At 41.2% G+C, this 24259-nt stretch overlaps 1 non-coding gene across 1 annotated transcript; it reads right to left on the bottom strand.

Annotated features, from left to right (window-relative positions):
• Positions 1–17727: 17727 nt before the first annotated feature.
• On the bottom strand, positions 17728–17802 carry Trnat-ugu (transfer RNA threonine (anticodon UGU)). Its single transcript has one exon. It is a non-coding gene; the product is annotated as a tRNA-Thr (tRNA).
• Positions 17803–24259: the final 6457 nt, after the last annotated feature.

Raw genomic sequence — 24259 nt, 5'->3', positions numbered from 1 at the left:
AGCCAATTATTAACCTAGCTCGGCTGTTGCGTGTAACCTCCACCCATAATAATTCACAGGAACTATCCACTTCTAATTCACTACAGGATAAACTTCTACTAACAGCGACTAACTCTCCACCACCGGTTGCATGCAATCTATCCTTTCTACCTGTCTGTACCTTTGTAAAAATTTCGGCAGAATTTCTCTCTGGTTTCAGCCAGCTTTCTGTACCTATAACGATTTCAGCTTCGGTACTTTCTATCAGCGCTTGAAGTTCCGGTACTTTACCAACGCAGCTTCGACAGTTTACCATTACAATACCGATTGCTGCTTGGTCCCCTCATGTCCTGCTTTGCCCCGAACTCGTTGAGGCTGCCGCCCTTTTTGTACTTGCCCAATGCCATCTAACCTAAAAAACCGCCCAGCCCACGCCACACAACCCCTGCTACCCGTGTAGCCGCTTGTTGCGTGTAGTTGACTCCTGACCTATCCAGCGGAACCCGAAACCCCACCACCCTATGGCTCAATTCGAGGAATCTGCAGCCCACACGGTCGCAGAACAATCTCAGCCTCTGATTCAGACCCTTTACTCAGCTCTTTACCAAAGGTCAGCAGTCAGTCCTATCGACGATGCTGCAGATGGTGAGCTCTGCTTTCATCCGGCTAGCGAGACTGGCAGTCTTCACCAAATCAGATAGAGCCAGGGAGGGTTTCCTCCGATCCATTGCGACACACATCATTGGTGCCGACATGAGCGACCACCTGCAAATGGGTGCAACCTGTACCCTTCATGGCATCCGGAAGGACCCTTTCCACATCTGGAATGACCCACCCCGGTATGCACACGGATTGCACATTGGTTTTCTTCGCCTCTCTTGCTGCCATATCCTTAAGGGGCCCCATTACGCGCCTGACGTTGGAGCTCCCAACTACCAGTAAGACCACCCTCTGCGACTGCTCGGATCTTGCAGACTGAGGGGCAACCCCTGGAACAGGACAAGCAGCCACGTCAGGCCGAAGATCAGTATCAGCCAGAGACAACCCCGGACTTGCGCCCTTCTGAGCTCAGCTTGATTCCTGACGTAGCGTTCTCGCTTTCCGCGTCTGGGTTCCGGGGTTCGATTCACGGCGGGGTCAGGGATTTTGTCTGCCTCGTGATGGCTGGGTGTTGTGTGATGTCCTTAGGTTAGTTAGGTTTAAGTAGTTCTAAGTTCTAGGGGACTGATGACCATAGATGTTAAGACCCATAGTGCTCAGAGCCATTTGAACCATTCGTCGAACTTTGGGGTATTCGGTTCGGAGCTGTTATGGAGATACGTCAGACAATAGACCGCTCCATTCGAACTACCTATACAACTGCCGTAGTTAGGGGTATCTTGCTCTTTCGACATCACTGGCGATGGCTTATATACATGAGCTGTTCAAAAAATATCCGACCTTTTTTAATTGTTGAAATCAACAATGGTATCAGGGCGCGCATGCGCTCATGTTTTCAGGCATATTTAGCACACATACCTGATTTTCTCCACTACTTTGGAACGCTTGCAAGTGGTACACGTTGGATTTAGTATTCTGAGCAAAATGACGTCTTTACATCACATTTGGCTCCAAGCTTGGCAATTCTCAAGTTGAAACCATCGTGTGTTTGTGGACAAAGTAATGGGTACTGCAGGGCTAAAGGAGTGGTACAACCATTTCAAAGGTAGCCGCTAATCAATGAAGACAGAAGCCAGTTAAGGTACGCCCGCAATATCCGCAAATCAGGTCGTTACTGATCCCGCAATATTGCTGGTGAAGCAGAATGGACGAATCACTATCAGAGAAGTTGCAGTCTAATCTAAAAGCCGTAAAGTCAACTAAATAACTAGGTGTTACAATAACTAACGTCCGCCCGCGGTAGCTGAGTGGTCAGCACGACAGACTGTCAATCCTAAAAGACCGGGTTAGATTCCCGGCTGGGTCGGAGATTTTCTCCGCTCAGGGACTGGGTGTTGTGTTGTACTAATCATCATTTCATCCCCATCGACGCGCAAGTCGCCGAAGTGGCGTCAAATCGAAAGACTTGCACCAGGCGAACGGGCTACCCGATGGGAGGCCCTCGTCACACGCCATTATTATTATACAATAACGAACAACTTAAATTGGAAAGAACACATAGAAAATTTTGCGGTTAAGGCTAACCAAAGACTGCGTTTTATTGGCACGACACTTATAAAACGTAACAGACCTACAAAGGAGACTGCCTACACTACGCTTCTCCGTCCTCTTTTAGAATACTGCTGGAAGATGTGGGATCCTTACAAGATAGGACTTACGGAGTAGATCGAAAAAGTCCAAAGAAAGGCAGCACGTTTTCTATTATCGCGAAATATGAGAGAGTGTGTCACACAAATGATACTGGATTTGGGCTGGACATCATTAAAAGAAAAGCGTTTTTCGTTGCGACAGTATCTTCTCACGAAATTCCAATCACCAACTTTTTCCTCCGAATGCGAAAATATTTTGTTGACACCGACCTACGTAGGTAGAAACGACCACAACGATAAAATAAGGGAAGTCAGAGCTCGTATGGAAAGACACAGGTGATCATTCTTTCCGGGTGCTATGCGAGATTGGAATAATAGAGACTTGTGAAGGTGGTTCGATGAACAATCTGCCATGCACTTAAATGTGACTTGCAGAGTATCCATGTAGATGCAAGTATAGGTGGTCACATTTTTACTATCCCCTGTATGTGCATATCGCTTCACACGACCTTTGTTACCTCAATGTCGATATCGGCATCATTTTCGAAATATGTGAGCTTACTTATATTATCTGTAATGTTAACATACAACAGGAACAATAAGGCTCCCAACACACTTCCCTCTGGCACAAGTGGTTACTTTTACACGTATAGATGAACTCTCCATTTAGGATGAGATGATGTGTCCCCCCTACAAAAATATTTTATTGGCCGTACTTTATACGATGCAGGCAAACGGTCAACTACAATTGTTGTTTACTGTGCGGTAACCTCTAGCGTATCAGAAGCGGTGTAGGAAAATGTTTTCAAATGAGTATACGCACTCGTATTTCGGCAGGTGCACAGTTTTGCCATTTCAATTTTTGCACGTTTTTACAGATACCTTTTCGAAAATTTCGAGCAAAACAAATCGAAATCTTTATTACATCACGAAACAATGAAGAAGCAAATGCGGGTTTGTTCGCAAGCCCGAAGCTTTATCTGGTACAAGAATCATTGATTTTAATAAAGTAGCTGTCGATAGGTTTTTTTCGTTGCTAACAAATGTAACTGACAATCACAAACTAATGACTTCTCAAATAACTAATTGTGATGAAACAGGCGTCTCGGTTAATGCTAAAAACCAATCGAACATCGCAGCTTGCAAAGGGAACCGTCCAGTGCGATCGTTAACCTCTGCAGAAAGGGCCGAAACTGCAACCATCCTCATTAGTACGTCAGCAAGCGGAGCTGACATTCCTCCTACGATTATTTTTCCACTAAAGAAGAAGCAGAAAGAATTTGAGTTAGGACTGACAGCAGGAGGTTGCGCTGAGGTCCACAGCACCGCATGGATGGCCACAGAGTCATTCTTTGTATGGTTTCCACAATTAGTGGTATTTTCTAAGACATCAAAGCACGTCCCAGTTCTCCTTATATCAGATGGCCACTCAGCTCATACCACGAACAATGACGTTATGGACTACGCGAGGGAGAGTGGCGTTTCTTCACCACCACATTGCTCTCACAGACTTCAGCCGCTTGATGTTTGTTTTATAAATCCTCGTTATAGTGATCAGCTTCGAAAATGGCTGCGAAGCCACGCAGGGAAAGTCGTAACTATCTTTGAAATTTCAACGCTTTTTGGTTCAGCTTTCGTCTAAAGCGCAACAATGAAAACCGCTATTAAAGGTTTCGAAGCTACTGCAATATGGCCCACGGACCCATCCATATTCAAGACGCACACTTCCTATCGGCACACACAACTGACAGCGGACGTGATAGGCCGTCAGGTGAAGGGGTTATTAAATCTGAACAATTGGAATTGCCTCCAACTAGCACACCAGCTGAAAAAGACGACTCAAACGGGCTGGATAATCAAGGGGACGAGGTTTCAGCGAATTGTTACAATGAACTGCCGCCTAAGAATAACAAAGTTATTGGGGCTAATTGTTCTAATCTTGGGTGCTCTTGGATGACAACTGACAACACAACCTCCTCATTTCATATTTCACCTGAGATTCTGATTTTCTTGTCAAAAGTTAACGAAAGCAGGAAAAGAGCGAGACTGAAAAGGGGGAACAACGTTGTTTTAACTGATTCGCCGTACAAAAAAGAGTTAAAAGTCATTAATGGGAGAAATAGAAAAAAGAACTTTGACAAAGAAGAAAGAGCAAACAGAAAACTTTTTGCGAAAGAGAATAAAATTAAGAACTCAAAAACGAGAGAAAGAGCCTGAAGATAAATGGAAGAAAGAAGTAAGAATACTATACTAACGAGAGTGATTATGAGGTAAGTTCTGACTGTATAGTGTGGTGGGTTATATTCAAAATCAGTTGGAGGTTGGGTCGCTTGTTCCACGTGCAAAAAATGGACACACGATTCTTGTGCAGGAATAGATAGCGAAGATGATGAGTGTCTCCCCGTGTGTGAATTTTGTAAACAGCCTCAAGAAAAGGATACGATACATGAAAACTGTAGTTTGACATTAATACTCACTTTAAACTAAAAAAAATACCGAGCAAGCCAATATTTTCTGCATTTCCGATAATTTTATACGTTTTTGTAATCACTTGTATTTACCACCCCATTCTGCCGCGTGCAAATGTTATAAATTTCTGTTTTTGAGTGAGAAAATATTGTTGTTTTATTTTATGGCAATGTTCTTGTAATTTTGTGATTAATACATCATAATGTGTTCATATAAAGATTTGTAACTCTCTTATTTATCAATTTTGTACATTTAATCAAAGTTTTCAACTGTGTACCCCATTATACCTTGGATACCGCAACGTGTCGGATAAGAAAGATAAAAATACAATCACTACTCGTTTCTTCAACGACAATTTAAGCTGTGTTCTGTGGTTCCTCCCAGAGTTCATCACGATATATTCCGAAAAAAATCATAGTTAACGAACATTATAAATTGCTCTAGAAACGAAGGCAATCGCAGTTAACATTTAATAAGGCCACTGGTATCCTTCGAAATGCAACTAATCAACGTCATGCAGAACGTCGTGGGTCACAGCGGATGGGTGGAATCGAAATATGACATTTACCCACGATCGCTTCTTTTTGTCAATTTGTGCCATTAATTTCTCTGCTCCCTAATCTGATTTCGTATCTCCCCATCAGCTATTCGATCAAAACTTTTTTAGCATTCTTCTACACCACCACATTTCGGAAGTTTCTAGTCGTCTCCTGTTTGGGGAACCAGGCATGTTAACTACTGATTCGCAATATATTTATTCCGAAAGGCAAAAGGAACCCCGAAAACAATGAAAATAATTTTGTTTATTGGTGATTGTACCAGTTTTATTTACACTTAGTGTGAATATGAAAGTATTTTAGTCCAAATCCCTATTTGAAGGTTCTAAATGTCGGTTTAAATGGCAGCTTGCTATGTAAGACATGCCCACTTGTTTCTCTGTGCCATCTCTTCTTTGAGATGATAAGCCTAGGGACATTTTACCCGTAGCTTTGAGCTTTCACCTATTGAATACATTTTTTCTTGTCTCGTAGTCAGTTGTTTGCTAGAGTAATAACGTTTCTGAACAAAACAAATGCCAAGATCTACCCACAAAGTTTTCGAAAGAAGTTCTAGAAGACTTGCAAGAAATAAAAAAGTAAATATCATGAAACAAATGTTATGTTTATGTACAGCATGCGTACTATTGGAAAGTGAAAGAAACTATGAATTTAAATGAGTGCATGTACGACGGTAAGTGCAATACAACTTTAAATTTTCCGTAAATTTTCTAACTAACTGTACCTTTCCTCTCAAACCATTTATCCCAGAACCATGGAATTCTAACGGTCAGTTTTCTTACTCGAGGGCATGAAGAGTCGAGGGATATGAAAGGGAAGCAGTGGTTGGGAAGGGAGTGAGACAGGGTTGTAGCCTATCTCCGATGTTATTCAATCTGTTTGCTGAGCAAGCAGTAAAGAAAACAAAAGAAAACTTCGGAGTAGGAATTAAAAACCATGGAGAAGTTGTATTATGATGAACACTATGGTCTTTATATTTTTGAAATTTGCCTGCAAAACCTCTCTTTCAAAATTTTTCTAAAAATTTCAGTATTAATATATTATTCATGAAAAATTGTCAGCTTGTTGGAAAACAGTGGAAATGCATGTAAGTAATGTTTTGTGTTTTACCGTTAATATAACACAACTTAGAATAAGGATCATATAAATAGATCAGTTAACATGGTGGAGATGGAAGATACGTTCTCACCGTGAATATTGTGTTTAAAAACAAATGAATATTTTCAAATCAACAGCTCATTTCATGAAGTCATAACTAGAAGTGAATAATCTCCACAAAAATTGGTAAGTTAATTACTTTGGTGCAAGAAAGTCTCCATCATTAAGGAGAACAATGTTTTCAATAACTTGCCGGCAGCCACAAAAAGCTTTACTACTGACAGATTTCAGTTTACGAGGAGCCTAAAGGATTTCTTGCTAACCATCTCTTCCGACACCATTAATGAATTGAATTATTTATTAGAACTAGCACTAGAGAGAGAGAGAGAGAGAGAGAGAGAGAGAGAGAGAGAGAGAGAGAGAGAGAGAGAGAGAGAGAGAGAGAGGGGGGGGGTCAAATAATACGTGTACAATCAGAAGTGTGACTAAATTTTCATTCCTCGTTCATGATCAGTCCATTTGCGGTCTGTGGATAGTAAATTAGCATATTATTTTCCCATTGAGTATCTCCCCATTATGGATCAATTTCAATGGAAAGTACATATAATCTAACCCTCTTGTCTGCCCCACTTCTGTTGAAGGTTACACATCACACAAATACCTTGTTGTTGTTGTTGTTGTTGTTGTTGTCTTCAGTCCACAGACTGGTTTGATGCAGCTCTCCATGCTACTGTATCGTCTGGAAGCTTCATCTCCCAGTACCCACTGCAACCTACATCCTTGTGAATCTGCTTAGTGTATTCATCTCCTGGACTCCCTCCTCGATTTTTACCCTCCACGCTGCCCTCCAATATTAAATTCGTGATCCCTTAATGCCTCAGAACGTGTCCTACCATCCGACCCCATCTTCTAGTCAAGTTGTGCCACAAAGTTCTCTTCTCCCGTATCCTATTCAATACCTCCACATTAGTTATGTGATCTACCCATCTAATCTTCAGCATTCTTCTGTAGCACCACATTTCGAAAGCTTCTATTCTCTTCATGTTCAAACTATTTATTGTCCATTATTCACCTCCATACGTGGCTACACTGCATACAAATACTCGGAGAAAAGACTTCCTGATACCTAAAGCTATACTCGATGTTAGCAAATTTTTCTTCTTTAGAAACACTTTTCTTACCATTGACAGTCTACATTTTATATCCTCTCTACTTCGACCGTCATCAGTTATTTTGCTCCCTAAATAGCAAAACTCCTTTACTACTTTAAATGTCTCATTTCCTAATCTAATTCCCTCAGCATCACCCACCCTAATTCGACTACATTCCATTATCCTCGTTTTGCTTTTATTGATGCTGATCTTATATCATCCCTTCAGGACACCTCATTCTGTTCAGCTACTCTTCTAGGTTCTTTGCTGTCTCTGAATTACAAAGTCATCGGCAAACCTCAAGGTTTTAGTTTCTTATCCATGGATTTTAATTTCTACTCAGAATTTTTCTTTTGTTTCCTTTACTGCTTGCTCAATAAACAGATTGAATAACATTGGGGATAGTCTACAACCCTGTCTCATTCCCTTCCCAACCACTGCTTCAATTTCATATCCCTTGACTCTTATAACTGCCACCTGCTTTCTGTACAAATTGTAAATTGAATTCGCTCCCTGTATTTTACCCCTGCCACCTTCAGAATTTGAAAGAGAGTATTCCAGTCAACATTGTCAAAAGATTTCTCTAAGTCTACAAATGTTAGAAACGTAGGTTTGCCTTTCCTTAATCTACTTAATAAGGTAAGTCGTAGGGTCAGTATTGCCTCACATGATCCAGTATTTCTACGGAATCCTAACTGGTCTTCCCTGAGGTCGGCTTCTACCATTTTTTCCATTCGTCTGTAAAGAATTTGCGTTAGTATTTTGCAGCTGTGACTTATTAAACTGATAGTTCGCTAATTTTCACATCTGTCATCACCTGCTTTCTTTGAAATTGGAATTATTTCATTCTTCTTGAAGTCTGACGGTATTTCGGCTGTCTCATGCATCTTGCTCATCAGACGGTAACGTTCTGTCAGAGTTGGGTCTCCCAAGGCTGTCAGTAGTTCTAATGGAATGTTGCCTACTCCCGGGATCTTGTTTCGATTAAGGTCTTTCAGTGCTCTGTCAAACTCTTCACGCAGTATGTCATCTCCCATTTCATCTTCATCTACATCCTCTTCCATTTCCATTATATTGTCCTGAAGTACACTGCCCTTGTATAGATCCTCTATATACACCTTCCACCTTTCTGCATTCCCTTCTTTGCTGATAACAGGGTTTCCATCTGAGCTCTTGATATGCATACAAGTGAATCTCGTTTCTCTAAAGGTCTCTTTAATTTTCCTGTAGGCAGTATCTATCTTACCCCTAGTGATATGCGCCTCTACATCCTTACGTTTGTCCTCTAGATATCCCTGCTTAGCCATTTTGCACTTCCTGTCGATCTCATTTTGAGACATTAGTATTTCTTTTTGCCGGCTTAATTTACTGCATTTTTGTATTTTCTCCTTTCATAAATTAAATTCAATATATCTTCTGTTACCCTCTTTCTCTGCGCATGTCAAGTTCCGTAGGCCCAAATTGAGGAGCAAATCTTCAAGGTCATGGAACGTGTCAGTATCTACATCTACATCCGTACTCCGCAAGCCGCCTAACGGTGTGTGGCGGAGGGTACCCTGAGTACCTCTATCCGTTCTCCCTTCTATTCCAGTCTCGTATTGTACGTGGAAAGAAGGATTCTCGGTATGCTTCTGTGTGGGCTCTAATCTCTCTGATTTTATCCTCGTGGTCTCTTCACGAAATATAAGTAGGAGGCAGCAATACACTGTTTGACTCTTCGGTGAAGGTATGTTCTCGAAACTTCAACAAAAGCCCATGCAAAGCTACGGAGCGTCTCTCCTGCAGAGTCTTCCACTGTAGGTTATCTATCATCTCCGTAACGCTTTCGCGATTACTAAATGATCCTGCAACGAAGCGCGCTGCTCTCCGTTGGATCTTCTCTATCTCTTCTATCAAACCTATCTGGTGTGGATCCCACACTGCTGAGCAGTATTCAAGCAGTGGGCGAACAAGCGTACTGTAACCTACTTCCTTTGTTGTCGGATTGCATTTCCTTAGGATTCTTCCAATGAATCTCAGTCTGGCATCTGCTTTACCGACGATCAACTTTATATGAACATTCCATTTTAAATCACTCCTAATGCGTACTCCCAGATAATTTATGGAATTAACTGCTTCCAGTTGCTGACCTGCTATTTTGTAGCTAAATGATAAGGGACCTATCTTTCTATACATTCGCATCACATTACACTTGTCTACATTGAGATTCAATTGCCATTCCGTGCACCATGCGTCAGTTCGCTGCAGATCCTCCTGCATATAAGTACAATTTTCCATTGTTGCAACCTCTCGATACACCACAGCATCATCTGCAAAAAGCCTCAGAGACTTTCCGATGTCATCCACCAGGTCATTTATGAATATTGTGAATAGCAACGGTCCTATGACACTCCCCTGCGGCACACCTGAAATCACTCTTACTTCGGAAGACTTCTCTCCATTGAGAATGACATGCTGCGTTCTGTTATCTAGGAACTCCTCGATCCAAGCACACAACTGATCTGATAGTCCGTATGCTCTTACTTTGTTCATTAAACGACTGTGGGGAACTGTGTCAAACGCCTTGCGGAAGTCAAGAAACACGGCATCTACTTGTGAACCCGTGTCTAAGGCCCTCTGAGTCTCGTGGACGAATAGCGCGAGCTGGGTTTCACACGGCCGTCTTTTTCGAAACCCATGCTGATTCCTACAGAGTAGATTTCTAGTCTCCAGAAAAGGCATTATACTCGAACATAATACGTGTTCCAAAATTCTACAACTGATCGACGTTAGAGATATAGGTCTATAGTTCTGCACATCCGTTCGACGTCCCTTCTTGAAAACGGGGATGACCTGTGCCCTTTTCCAATCCTTTGGAACGCTTCGCTCTTCTAGAGACCTACGGTACACCGCTGCAAGAAGGGGGCAAGTTCCTTCGCGTATTCTGTGTAAAATCAAACTGGTATCCCATCAGGACCAGAGGCCTTTCCTCTTTTGAGCGATTTTAATTGTTTCTCTATCCCTCTGTCGTCTATTTCGATATCTACCATTTTGTCAACTGTGCGACTTCAAGAGAAGGAAGCACAGTGCAGTCTTCCTCTGTGAAACAGCTTTGGAAGAAGACATTTAGTATTTCGGCCTTTAGTCTGTCATCCTCTGTTTCAGTACCATTTTGGTCACAGAGTGTCTGGACATTTTGTTTTGATCCACCTACCGCTTTGACATAGGACCAAAATTTCTTAGGATTTTCTGCCAAGTCAGTACATAGAACTTTACTTTCAAATTCATTGAAAGCCTCTCGCATAGCCCTCCTTACACTACATTTCGCTTCGCGTAATTTTTGTTTGTCTGCAAGGCTTTGGCTATGTTTATGTTTGCTGTGAAGTTCCCTTTGCTTCCGCAGCAGTTTTCTAACTCGGTTGTTGTACCACGGTGGCTCTTTTCCATTTCTTACGATCTTCCTTGGCACATACTCATCTAACGCATATTGTTCGATGGTTTTGAACTTTGTCCACTGACCCTCAACACTATCTGTACTTGAGACAAAACTTTTGTGTTGAGCCGTCAGGTACTCTGTAATCTGCTTTTTGTCACTTTTGCTAAACAGAAAAATCTTATTACCTTTTTAATATTTCTATTTACGGCTGAAATCGTCGATGCAGTAACCGCTTTATGATCGCTGATTCCCTGTTCTGCATTAACTGATTCAAATAGTTCGGGTCTGTTTGTCACCAGAAGGTCTAATATATTATCGCCACGAGTCGGTTCTCTGTTTAACTGCTCAAGGTAGTTTTCAGATAAAGCACTTAAAAATATTTCAATGGATTCTTTGTCCCTGCCACCCGTTATGAACGTTTGAGTCTCCCAGTCTATATCCAGCTAAATTAAAATCTCCTCCCAGAACTATAACATTTCCCTAAGGGGCTCCATCACTAGCCTAACGTTGGAGCTCCCAATAACTAATAAACTCCTCCCCCCGTGTGCCTGCTCGGACCTTGCTGAAGGAGCAGCCACATGTCCATTCACAGGCAGAGCGGGCGATGCCACACGGCCAGCCTCCACATTGACCCTCCGCCTCGTGCGCCGCGAACGCCACTGAACCCGCCACTCCCCTTGGGGAGAGGGTGGCCCAACCGCGCCCGGTACCCGCGAAGATCTCTCGACAGCAGGGACAGTGGGTGAAGCATCTAATACCTGGGGTGCACCATGCGACGCACCAGACTCCCCACTGCCGCTACACTCCGAGGCAGCAGCCTGAAGACGGCTGACCGCGGCCATCAACACGCTCAGCTGTTCGCGAAGAGTGGCCAGCGTCCGTACACAGCAGTCACACATCCTATCCATCCTAAGGAATCAATTTACCGAAGAGACTTAATCAACTTTTAAGTAGACTGCTAATTCACTAAAGGCGATTGATTACTGACTAAACTGTGATTGCTAACCACTTCTTGTGGAAAACAATGAAAATAGCACTACCTGTCTCTGGACTGTATTCAAAACAAACACTAGCACTACTGGCACTATGGCTGACTACAAGGACTCTCTCTGACTGTATTCAAAACAAACACGAAATCTATGTAACACTATTACTAGCACTCGACAATTAAAGCTTCCTAAAAGCAAAAACACACGGAAGAAGAAGTGACAAGTAAGAAAAATAGAGTTAATACTTAAATTAAGGTAGCTCGCTGCACAGCAGACGTGAAGCAGCCGGCGGTTAGGGCGACACATGAACTTACAACAAAAAAGTAATAACAGATAGAAATACATGTTCATGAACCTGAGAGAAAATCAGTCCATAAGTTTAAGCAAACGCTATCAGCAGTACAATGAGAATCAGCTTAATTTTTCAATTAACTCCTCGACAGAATAAAAGGAGTGACCCATGAGGAAACACTCCAGTTTCGATTTGAAAGCGCGTGGATTACTGCTAAGATTTTTGAATTCGAGTGGCAGCTTATTGAAAATGGATGCAGCAGTATACTCACACATTTTTGCACAAGAGTTAAGGAAGTCCGATCCAAATGGAGGTTTGATTTCTCCCGAGTATTAACCGAGTGAAAGCTGCTTATTGTTGGAAATAAACTAATATTGGTAACAAGAAACGACAATAAGGAATATACATATTGAGAGGCCAAGGTCAAAATACCCAGACTCCCTGAACAGAAGTCGACAAGAGGTTCGTGAACTCACACCACTTTTTGCCCGAACCTCCAGTTTCTGAGCCAAAAATATCCTTCTAGAATGGGAAGAGTTACCCAAAAACATAATACCATACGACATAAGTGAATGGAAATAAGCAAAGTAGACTAATTTACTTGTCGAAGTATCACTCACTTTCGGCACTGTTCCAATAGTGAAAATGGCAGTATTAAGTCTTTGAACAAGATTCTGAACGTGGGCTTTCCACGACATCTTACTATTTATTTGAACACCTAGGAATGTGAACCGTTCAGTTTCACCAATCATATGCCCATGCTGTGAAATTAAAACGTCAGGTTTTGTTGAATTGTGTGTTAGAAAATGTAAAAACTGAAGCTTACTGTGATTTAACGTTAGTTTATTTTCTACAAGCCATGGACTGAGGTCATGTACTGCACTACTTGAAACGAAGTCAATGTTGCACCCAACATCCTTTACTACCAAGCTAGTGTCATCAGCAAACAGAAATATTTTAGAGTTACCCGTAATACTTGAGGGCATATCATTTATATAAATAAGGAACTGGAGCGGCCCCAACACTGATCCCTGAGGAACCCCCTCCCCCTTGACAGTACACCACTCAGATCCCTCATCACACTGTATTACTTTCCCCCATTCCCGTAGATCGTTCCCTAATGATCTTACTGAAACACTCTACAACTTCTGATTCTGTCAGTTCTTTCAGGTCCCATCTCCTTAAATTCCCACCTTTTTCCAGTTTCTTCAGTTTAATCTACAGTTCATAATCAATATATTGTGATCAGAGTCCACATTTGCCCCTGGAAATGTCTTACAATTTAAAATCTGGTTCCTAAATCTCTGTCTTACCATTATATAATATACATGAAATATTGCAGTATCTCCAGGTCTCTTCCACGTATACAATCTTCTTTCATGATTTTTGAACCAAGTGTTAGCTATGATTAAGTTATGCTCTGGGCAAAAACCTACCAGGCGGCTTCCTCTTTCATTTTTTACCCCCATTCCATATTCACCTACTACGTTTCCTTTTCTTCCATTTCCTACTGTCGAATTCCAGTCACCCATTAATATTAAATTTTCATCTCCCATCACTATCCGAATGATTTCTTTTATCTCATCACACATTTCATCAATTTCTTCATCATCTGCGGACTACTTTTACGACTTTGGTAGGCGTGGGATTCGTGGCTATCTTGGCCACAACAATGCGTTCACTATGCTGTTTGTAGTAGCTTACCCGCATTCCTATTTTTATTAATTATTAGACCTACTTATGCATTAGCTTCATATTAGCCTTCCTAATACTAAAATCTATATCCGATGTTAACAATGACGCCGGTGGATGGACTATCAGGAAATTACTGACCGTCGAGAAAGTCACAAATATAACCGACAAGCTAATGGGCCCTTCACAGGAAAAGGCTTTTTGCCAGAAAACGGGGAAAATTGAAACCCAGCAAATGAGTAAAAAAATGTATATTCACTGACAAAAAAAATAGTGTACGCACACAACTTACACAACAATAGTCTGGGATTACTCTATTACGTAATACAGTTTTTGTGATTGTATCTTGCAGCTTTAGTTATTTTTAATTAAAAGAGGCTTTAAAAGGACAGAAAGAACGTGTTGGACTACGCTACAGATCGTTCTGTTAGCACAGTCTTTACTTTGTAATCACTTTCGTTGACTTCGGCAACTCTCAACAGAAATCTCCAACCTAACCGAGACAATGTGCTACGATACAGCCGAGATCATGACAAGAGAATGGGCTACATCACACTCGAAGTAAATGTATATAGGTAAGGATCCCCATGACCTGTATACGTCTGTTATAAAAAATTTCCAAGCCACTCTCCTCAAATAGACCGCAATCTCCTCTTGACCTTCAACTGTTACTATTTCAGAATTAGAAACCAGATTCAAAGAAAATTTGGCTACAAGGCACAAAACTAGAAAAATAAAAATAATAAAAGTGAGAACGTGAAACATGTTAGCAATAACCATAAACAGGAGATTTACAGAAAATATAATTGAGAAAGGAAATCATTAATATTATCGACCGTTTAGGAACTCTAGGCTACGAAATGGATAAAACCACATATCGAATAAGTGGTGGAAGAGTTAGTGTGTTTTAAGATTAAATCCAAACAAGAATTAGAGAAAAATATATCGAAGCAAGGCCTCTATTACGAAAAATTGCTAAATCTCGAGACAAATTGTGTCCTTCTGTATTAGATGAAATGTTTTGGCCCCTAGTACGGATGAAACAGTATCTGCAGTATCAACAGGAACTTCGGACATGTGTTTCATATTTTATCCAAGCCTGCAGTCTATAAATATTTAAACAAAATACTAAAACAAAATACCACTACAGGGGAATTACTTACGAAGTAGTTCTTGGTAAAGAAACACAGGACACAATTACGTATGTAGGCTTAATACGAACTACAACTGTGTTTATAAATCGCTATAGTTGCCTTGGACTAACGACGAGCAAATATCAATATAACCTGTACGCTTTTCAAAGCTGTTATCCATGAAAAAGCCAAACTACGTATCGTGAACAAAATACAATTTAACACCGAAACAATGACATTAGCTGACAATGGGCACAGACTTTAGTCAATGGGCACTGTTGAAAATTTGTGCCAGACCAGGATTAGCACCCGAGTCCCCTGGTTACGAGGGAGAGGCAATGATCACTGTGTCCGAATTACACAGTGGTCAACAGAATAGCACGAACTGCCCGAGCATGCCGTTCTTTAGATCCAAATTCTCAATTTCTCCATAGACTGCTAATGCACTGCTCCTTGAACGTAATCCTCCTCCCCTTAATTATATAGTACATGGCCAAAAAAACAGACACCGAATATATGCAAACTTGGCCTTACGAACATTGCAGACGTCGTCTATGTAACACACGTGAAACTTCAAAGAATTTACCAATTCGTTGCATTGTTTACTATAGACCACAAATCAAGTAACGTAAAAAAAGCACTGCGTCTATTGAGATCATGATTCAGAGTTTAAAAAAAACTAATAAGTCGCCTACATATTACAGTTGCTGCCAAAAGAGGAGAACCATTATTTTCCCACAAAAGGAAATATAGTTAAAATGACGCTTCTATTTCGGTTAGTTTATGCGGTTACTAAAATTTGCAGTGAAAGTTACATAGTGGACTCTACCCTCCCCCCACCAGAAACGTAGTTATCGTGGCTGTTGTGAGACTTTTGTACACAGTTAGAGAAAGTGTGTTAAATGTGGCGCGGACGGAAACGCTAGGCTACGCTACAGGGCAATCTGCTCGCACAACGTTTAGTCGGCATTCATAATCGTTGGCGTAAACAACTCTCAATCAAATTACCACCTTCCAACCTAACTTAGATCTCGGGCTACACTACCAATCGGCCTGTCATCACAACCAAAAATTCATTGAGGGGGGTGGGGGGATTTCCTGTAGCTCTCTCTAATGTATCTCTAGGCAAAACTGCCAGTTTTGTCAGACTCAACAGCAAGATTTACCAATGGTAAACACTTTTGAGACGGCTCGTAATTTTAGAATAGTCCTCTTCGTCTTACTTGGCATAAATTGTTCGCTGGCGTCCCAGCAGCTAGCTCCCTCAGTGTCTGCTTCTGCCATCGCACCACGCTAGTCTGCTGTTGTCCTAGCAGACCGAACGCACCGCACATCCGATACCTTCGGAACCACTCACTGGCCAGTTAGCAACTAAGCGGAACACTGTTTACATCGTGAAAGGAAAACTATGCAAAGATGTACACTTAAATGGCACGACTGAGTAGCACACACACAGTAATATCTGAGGAATGTCCTTCGACACGCGCAGAACGAAAGTCTTCTCGCGAACGTACAGCGTCTCTGAAAAAAAATCTCGTGACTATATTCCGGCGTTACGGCCAGGTTCTCATACAAATGAGCAAAAAAGGGTACATTTGAAATTCTTTTTGAGACAATGAAAATACATTCGAAAGATCTGTTTGGGAATTACGAGTGATAATACTATGAGCTTAATTTTAGATTTTCAATAAAAAATGGCGCTCGTAATTATGATTTGATCAAGGGCCTGCGAGACTGGAGTACGCAGAGCGCGTGCAGTGTGGCACCTCATATGTTACCTGAATTCAAAAATGGGTAACATCAGTTGATACTACATTATTCCTCTGAAATTGAAAATGGATAACATCAGTCGATAAAACATAAAATTTATGGGAGCGTATACCTAACCGCAATGAAACAACCTTAAATTTAACGATACAGTGCTAATTCGAACTTTGAGTTCGATTTTTGAGGGTTTGTTTCACTCCTTATGCCTACACAAAAATTAGTTAATATTAACAAATGTCATATTATAGCTATAAGTTCCTAAGAAAAGTGTTTACTTTTAGGGGTCAGAGGTAGATGTTAAGAGAACGAACCACTTTTAATTTATGCTGCATGCCGTTCTGAGAAAATAGTTACCCGAAAAAAATGTGTTCAAAGTTTAGGGAAAACATTTAGTTATATTATTACTTCGATTTGCATGAACTGAGTGTTACATATATATTTTTAATGTCGCTGAAAACGAATCTGAAGTCAGATTTTCAATATTCAAAACAGCTAATCCAATACGGAGGGCAACCGATTATGTTTTGACCAATTTTTACCAAAAATGTATTTTCGTTATTTACGTTTAGTCTGCAAGTCAAGGAGTATTTATCAACCCTTCCTCTACCTCTGATTGTTCCTAGACAGCAACTTCCTGTTCTTCTTGGCAGGAAAAGCCGATCTGTCAAAGCTGGATATGCAGCACTCGGCAGCCTGCACTTGATATTCGTCCGTATTTTCGGTGAGTATGTTTGCATGCATTCTGCAGTATGAATCATTTTGAGCACGTGCGACACGGGACGAGTTATCATCTACATCTATATGGATACCCTGCAAAACACATTTAAGTGCCTGGCAAAGGGTTAATCGAATCACCTTCACAACTGATAATTAATTGAAACCCTCAGCTGCCGACAGGTGTTGTTGATATACTTCGATGGGGACAGCTGAAAAGTGTGCCCCTACTGGGACTCGAACCCAGAATCTCCTGCTTACAAGGCAGACGCTCAATCCATCTGAGCCATCGAGGGCACACATGAACAGCACGACTGCAGGAATTTATCCCTCGCACGCTTCCCGTGAGACTCACATCCCCAACCGTCCACAATCCGCATACGTAATGTACTTAATAGGTATTTGTCCATCCACTCATTACTGACTCACACTAAGGTGACGATTCCCGTAAGAGTTCCGGCAACCTGTGCGCATTCGCACAGACAAAGGTCAATGGCTGGGTAACGTTTAACCATAGATATGAAGATAGTAACTGCTCTCGAAAGAACAGGCGCCACTGACGACCTTGCAACTCTTCTAGAATACATGATAGACCGGCCGATGTGGCCAAGCGGTTGTAGGCGCTTCAGTCGGGAGCCACGCGACCGCTACGGTCGCAGGTTCAAATCCTGCCTCGAGCATGGGTGTGTGTGATGTCCTTAATTTAGTTAGGTTTAAGTCGTTCTAAGTTCTAGGAAACTGATGACCTCAGATGTTAAGTCCCAAAGTGCTCAGAGCCATTTGAACCATCAGTCCCTATGTTTACACACTACTTGCAGTAACTTATGCTAAGGACAACACACACACAACCATGCCCGAGGGAGGACTCGAACCTCCAACAGGGGGAGCCGCGCGAACCGTGACAAGGCGTTGGACACATGGCGGGTACCCCGCGCGGCTCATGGCAGCCGTGACACTGCTTCAAACAATGGACTGTAGAAACTTTTGTAAAGCACGGATTAAAAAAAAAACTTTCTGTTCCAAGAGTCTAGACAAGTACACCTTTAAAAAATGCAACTACAAAGAAATTGAATTTTCGAACGTTTTGAATGAGAACCTGTCCTTATGGAACACCGTTGATCAAATGTCACAGGGATTATATACTCAGGTTTCACATGTGGATTAACACTTTCTAATCAATATCCGGAATGAGCAGGGCTTAAAACTTTGAAGAGTTAAATTTCAAGGGCCGTTCTCTTGTATGCAAATAGTTTCACAGTAGAAATTTCTCTAGTTTTATTTATTAATTAATTTATTTATTTTTTGCTGTAGGTAAAGAAGGATAGCATTGTGAGGAGGGGGAAGGGGGGGGGGGGAATCTTGCATCTCCCACCTTGGAATTCTCAGTACAGAATTTTTATTCATTACGAGATTCTTAGCCACTTGCAGAAGTGATTTCGAGTGATTCTGCAAAACTTTTCCTTTAGCCAATCGTAGCAACTATAGGATTCCGTTCCTGCTGCATGACATGTCTCGGAACTTAAACTGACCAACTCATTTGCATAAAGAGCTAGCTTATCATCCGCTTCTTTACTTGCGTAGACCGTTCATGGTCTGCAAAGAATTTTTTTCTTTAATCGTTTTTTTATGTCTTTTATAAACTGCAACACTTTCTAAACTTAGCGCCGTTGAAGCATGGTCTTTTACTGAATGATCAAAAAGCAATGCTGACAGCTGGAGTCCAAGGTTTTTGTTAATCAAGCCGTTTGTATTCTTGTGGTGATATCTCCGTACAGTCTTTCATTCCCTAACGCATATTTCTTTATATCTAATTGAGAAGTGAAATACCGGTTTTCATAGATGCAGATTTAAAATATTTTAATATAACGCAATAAATATTTCATTAAAATTTTCATCCCCTTATGCTCGAAGTTCCAAAACCAGAAAAACACGTAGTTTTTAAAAATTGTAACATATTAGCCGAATACGAATTGTCAGATATATTTAGCAATCCTTTCATAATGAACCATTTTCTGAAACATCTCACACCCTTTAGGGGTTGGGTTTTCAAAAACAATTAGACACGTATTCTTCTATTTAGAGCCGAGGAGCCAAATTCAAATCTTCATCCATTTAATTCTAAAAATGCTCTCATAGTGAAATATTTCATAAAACATTACATCCCCTATTTCACTCTATTAGTGAGTTAAATTTCCAAAAGCAACGAAACACATTTTTTTTTACATCCAACCGAGATGTCAAATACCTATTTTCATAGATGTAGCTATAAAAATGCTTCAGTAGTTCTTTAATAATGATTTATTTTCAAAAAACCTTCACTAATGATTTTATCCCCCAATGGAAGAATTTCGGAAAATGCTAAAAACCTGTTTCTTTTTTGTATCTGACTGAGACACCAAATGTCAATTTTCGTAGTTTTGTAGTTATAGCTTCAATAGGGACATAGGGACATATTTAAAAAAAAAGACTTTCAACCCATGTTTCACCCCCATAGGAGTGAAATTTCGAACAATCTCTTCTTAAATGATGCTTTCAGCGTAAGATTTACACCTTCATCAAATTTCAAGTCCGTATACTTTGCAGGTTGGGCTGGAAGGCTATGGGTCAGTGAAACCTGTGCCCCTATTGCACCTTCTTGGAGGTTGTAGTTCCAAAAACAGTGAAACACGTAGTTTTCAATAACACAATATTCATAGATTTCGCTTTAAAAACTCTTTCGCACTGAAATACTTTCATAAAACATTACATCCTATATTCCACCCTCTTAATCGTTCAATGTATCAAAAACAGGTTTTCATATATTTCATGAAACATTTCATCCTCTGTGATATGGGGTATGGTAGTGACACTCCAAAATCACAATAGTAATCCGTTGTAGTTGCTACATATTTTATTACAATCAAAAGCATTATAAAATCACAAGGCCAGATCAGTTGGACAAATAATAAATAAATTTCGTTAAGTGGAACGAGACCCGTAAAACTTGAAATTTGAATATGACTAGGTATATATACTTAGGTAAAGCTTTACTTAAATAGCACAAATGTCCATAAAATTCATAGCAGAACTCTCACTACTTGCAATCAGGGGAGAAACAGATTAAGCGTAAGAATACAGATATTTAACGTTCGGCTTGCCAACTTTCCTAAGCAAAACTGTATAAAAATGACTAAAACAATTAAGGGGGTCCTTTAATTTTGACTAAACGGACCTTCAAATTTACTTACTTAGTTGATTAATCAACAATATTCTTAGAATGATTACAACTAGAACATGACTATATGACAATACCCTTAAAATAAGGTTGCTTCAATATTTCGTGTGAATTGGCGATAGACGCGAGCAGACCAAGGATTCAAATCAATACAAGAGATCCACGAGGCAGAGAATGACATAGAAATATACTCAACATGGCAATGCAATTGAACTTTGGATGCTATAGTTCAGCACCGGAAAGATGGAATCACGCAAAAGTGACAACATAACCCAAGATGTAAAGGAGAGGACATGGCCTCAAATATCTCTCTGCCACCGTGGTGCTCTGCTCCCAGTATGCTAGCGTCGACCGCTGCCAGTTATCTCTAACACAACACACATCAAGAGCAGACAATTTTCTGAGACATAAACTACACAACCCTATCTGGAGAACAGGTGAGCAATACAACTGGACTGAAACCAATGAGCCTCCGTGAGTTACTTGGCCAGTGCCAGCCCTTAAACTTTGATTAATAAGATCGCTAAAAATCATACCGAAGTTAAGATGACGAGACTTATCTCCAGGTTCGCCATATTAGTGGCAGAGACAATGAATTGGCGACGCTCTTATCCGTATGTTCGCGGCAGAGTCTGGGGAAGGCAAGGGCCACGTGGAGCCGGATCTGGGGGTCAATTTCCTTCTCTCCGAGACACCCGGCTTCTTCTGCGACTTAGCCGGCAAACAGGCCGAGGACCCCGGGTGGGGACCGATTCGGCAGCAGTTGGCGGATGGCGAGGTCTTCGGGGGGTGGGGTGGGGGGGGGGGGTGTCTTGTGTAAAGGGGAAGACAACCGTGGTGAAGGGAAGGTCTGTATTCCACAGGAACGAGTTAGCATGGCACTCAGATATTTCCACGATTCGGCGGTAGGGGATCATTTGGGGTTCTACAAGACCTTGAACAGAGTTCGGGAACACATGTTTTGGCCCAACCTATATGGCGATGGCATGCGATTTGTTGGCAACTGTGTCCAGTGTAAGCGCGGTAAGCCCGATGTTGGGCCGCACAGAGAACTACTACAGTCGGTTAGCGAGCAGTGTCCTCTGGACCGCGACTCAAAGATCGAAACATCGATCGACGGAAACTGGCGCCAGAAACGCACCAGCTCACTCTATTTCATCCCCTTAGGGGTTGAACTTCCAAAAACACGAAAATACGTATTTTCTTATTTGTAACCTTGAAGTCAAATACCAATTTTCGTAGATATAGCCTTAAAAATACTTCCATAGTCCTTCCATAATTTTTTATCTCAAGATAAAATGTTCACCTACTATTTCACCTCATAGAGGTTAAATTCCCAATAATACTGGAACACATATTTCTTTATTTCTGACCTAGAAACCAGATACAAATTACCTTAATAACTACGTGTTTCAAAAATCCTTTCATTTCCTGTGTATCCCCCTTAGAGGTAGAATTTCGAAATATGCAGTATAAGCGGTATAAGATCAACACCCTTTCCAAATCTCAAGGTTTATTTTCCTTGGCGGTCTGGACTGTGTGAATTTCATAGTAATGGCCTCCACACACACACACACACACACGCACACACACACACACACACACACACACACACACACACACACACACACACCACTAACAATGCCACCACCACCTCCTGGGGAAATTTCTGCAGACGCCCTTGTTCCACTGCAGTCATATTTTGCCGACGACCTACATTTAGCAGCGTGGGAGGGATAGTGTCGTGCAACAGACAGTATACTCAGTAGACAACGAACTGTTCGTTGTGAAATCAGGGACATAGGAACCGAGACTGGCACAGAAGGTGCTGAAGGTGAAGCACACTAGACTCGTGTCTACCACGGCTTCAAATAGTATCGATTTACTATGAACGGAAGTTCCGAAAAGTGAGCAAGTAATTTTACAGTAAATTCAGTACCGATGGTGAGGATATACAACGAAAAACATTTCTATAATATTTCAGAAATAATGAAACATTCCACTCAAGTCGCGCGGCAGAAAACGCAATGGATATGCTTGCACTTAAGACGGAAGGCCCCACGTGCTTACGCAGGCTTACGACAGATCGCAAAATTCGGCAGTAGGCGTAAGCCAACCTCTTGTGCTGCCATCTGTTATTGATGCCAGGCATCAAGGTCTCAGTAGTTCGACCATCCACTGGAGAGTAGTTGCTTTATAAGTACTCCGTCTTCAAGCCACGAGTGACCTACTGGGACAGCACCATCCGACCGCCGTGTCATCATCCGTGGAGGATGTGAACAGGAGGGGCGGGGATCAGCACACTGTTCTCCCGGTCGTTATGATGGTTTTCTTTGACCGGAGCCGCTACTATTGGGTCGAGTAGCTCCTCGATTGGCATCATGAGGCGGCCTGGATGATCACCCATCCAAGTGCCTTCAACGCCCGACAACGCACTTAACTTCGGTGATCCCACGTGAACCGATGCAACCTCCGCGGCAAGGCCGTTGCCGCAGATATTTTAGAGTAGTTGCTTACGTTTCATAATTATCTAGTTTACGGGGAAAATGTAAAAAAGGCGATTGTCACCGAAGCTACAACTAATCTGAATTTCTGGTTAGTTATCAAGTGGTCTTATGTGCAAGCCTGAGTTTTTCATCCTTTGCGGTGGGAATGATTCAAACCCGTCATGTTCTTCTTATGAGGTGTTCTATTTATTTTGCACACAATGATCGTTTGTAGTTGTGTTGAGTTACCACCTTGATAAATTTTTGGATGGCGCACGTATCATAACTGAGATCTGCGCTTCCGCTTAATGGCTGAAGGTCAATTAGCGTAATGAGTAGTAGCGAATGTTATAGTAACATGTTTGTAAATTATTTCAGGTAAATTACCTTAGTAGTGTAATATTATCAGTATACCAGTACAGTATGTGGGCCAATTACGTTAGTCATGGAATACTATCCGTATAAGACTATGTCACCTTGATGTCCCGGAATTTGCTTCAATTTTGGAATCCACGAAAGAACTGGAAATTTTCCTTTACAGAGCTTTCCATATAATTTCTATTACAGTGATTCAGTCTTGTCTGTCACTCGACTTTTCTGACTGTGAAATAAATTCTATCGCTCATGTGCTTATTACCTCTTCGTGTTTCCATTTGCCGATATTGCGCATAAACACATACATATCTCAACGTTGCTATGTACATTGATGGAACGACACACTTTTCTGTGGCGACACTGCAGTTTAGAGATAGAAAAACCGATCAGTTAAAACGACATGGGTATTTTAGTTCTGAATAACCGATGTCTTTCGGTATTTGTTTGCTCTCGGTTATAACAAGTATCTTTTTATATTTTCCTGATAACCACGTAAAAACAGATATACCAATTAGCCACAGTTGTCGTAGTAAAATTTTTAGTTTTCAAATAAACTTTTTTTAAAAAAGACGAGTAATTTTTATTCGTAAGATTTCCATAGCTCTTAAATACTGCGTTATTACAGAAAAAATGGGAAAAGTGATGTATGCCACTTTAATAACACTGCTGATAGAAACGA

This window comes from Schistocerca gregaria, unplaced genomic scaffold, assembly GCF_023897955.1.
Source record: "Schistocerca gregaria isolate iqSchGreg1 unplaced genomic scaffold, iqSchGreg1.2 ptg000526l, whole genome shotgun sequence".
Classification (NCBI taxonomy): domain Eukaryota; kingdom Metazoa; phylum Arthropoda; class Insecta; order Orthoptera; family Acrididae; genus Schistocerca; species Schistocerca gregaria.
Note: the sequence above shows the minus strand (reverse complement) of the source record. Positions and strands in the feature narration are given on the sequence as shown.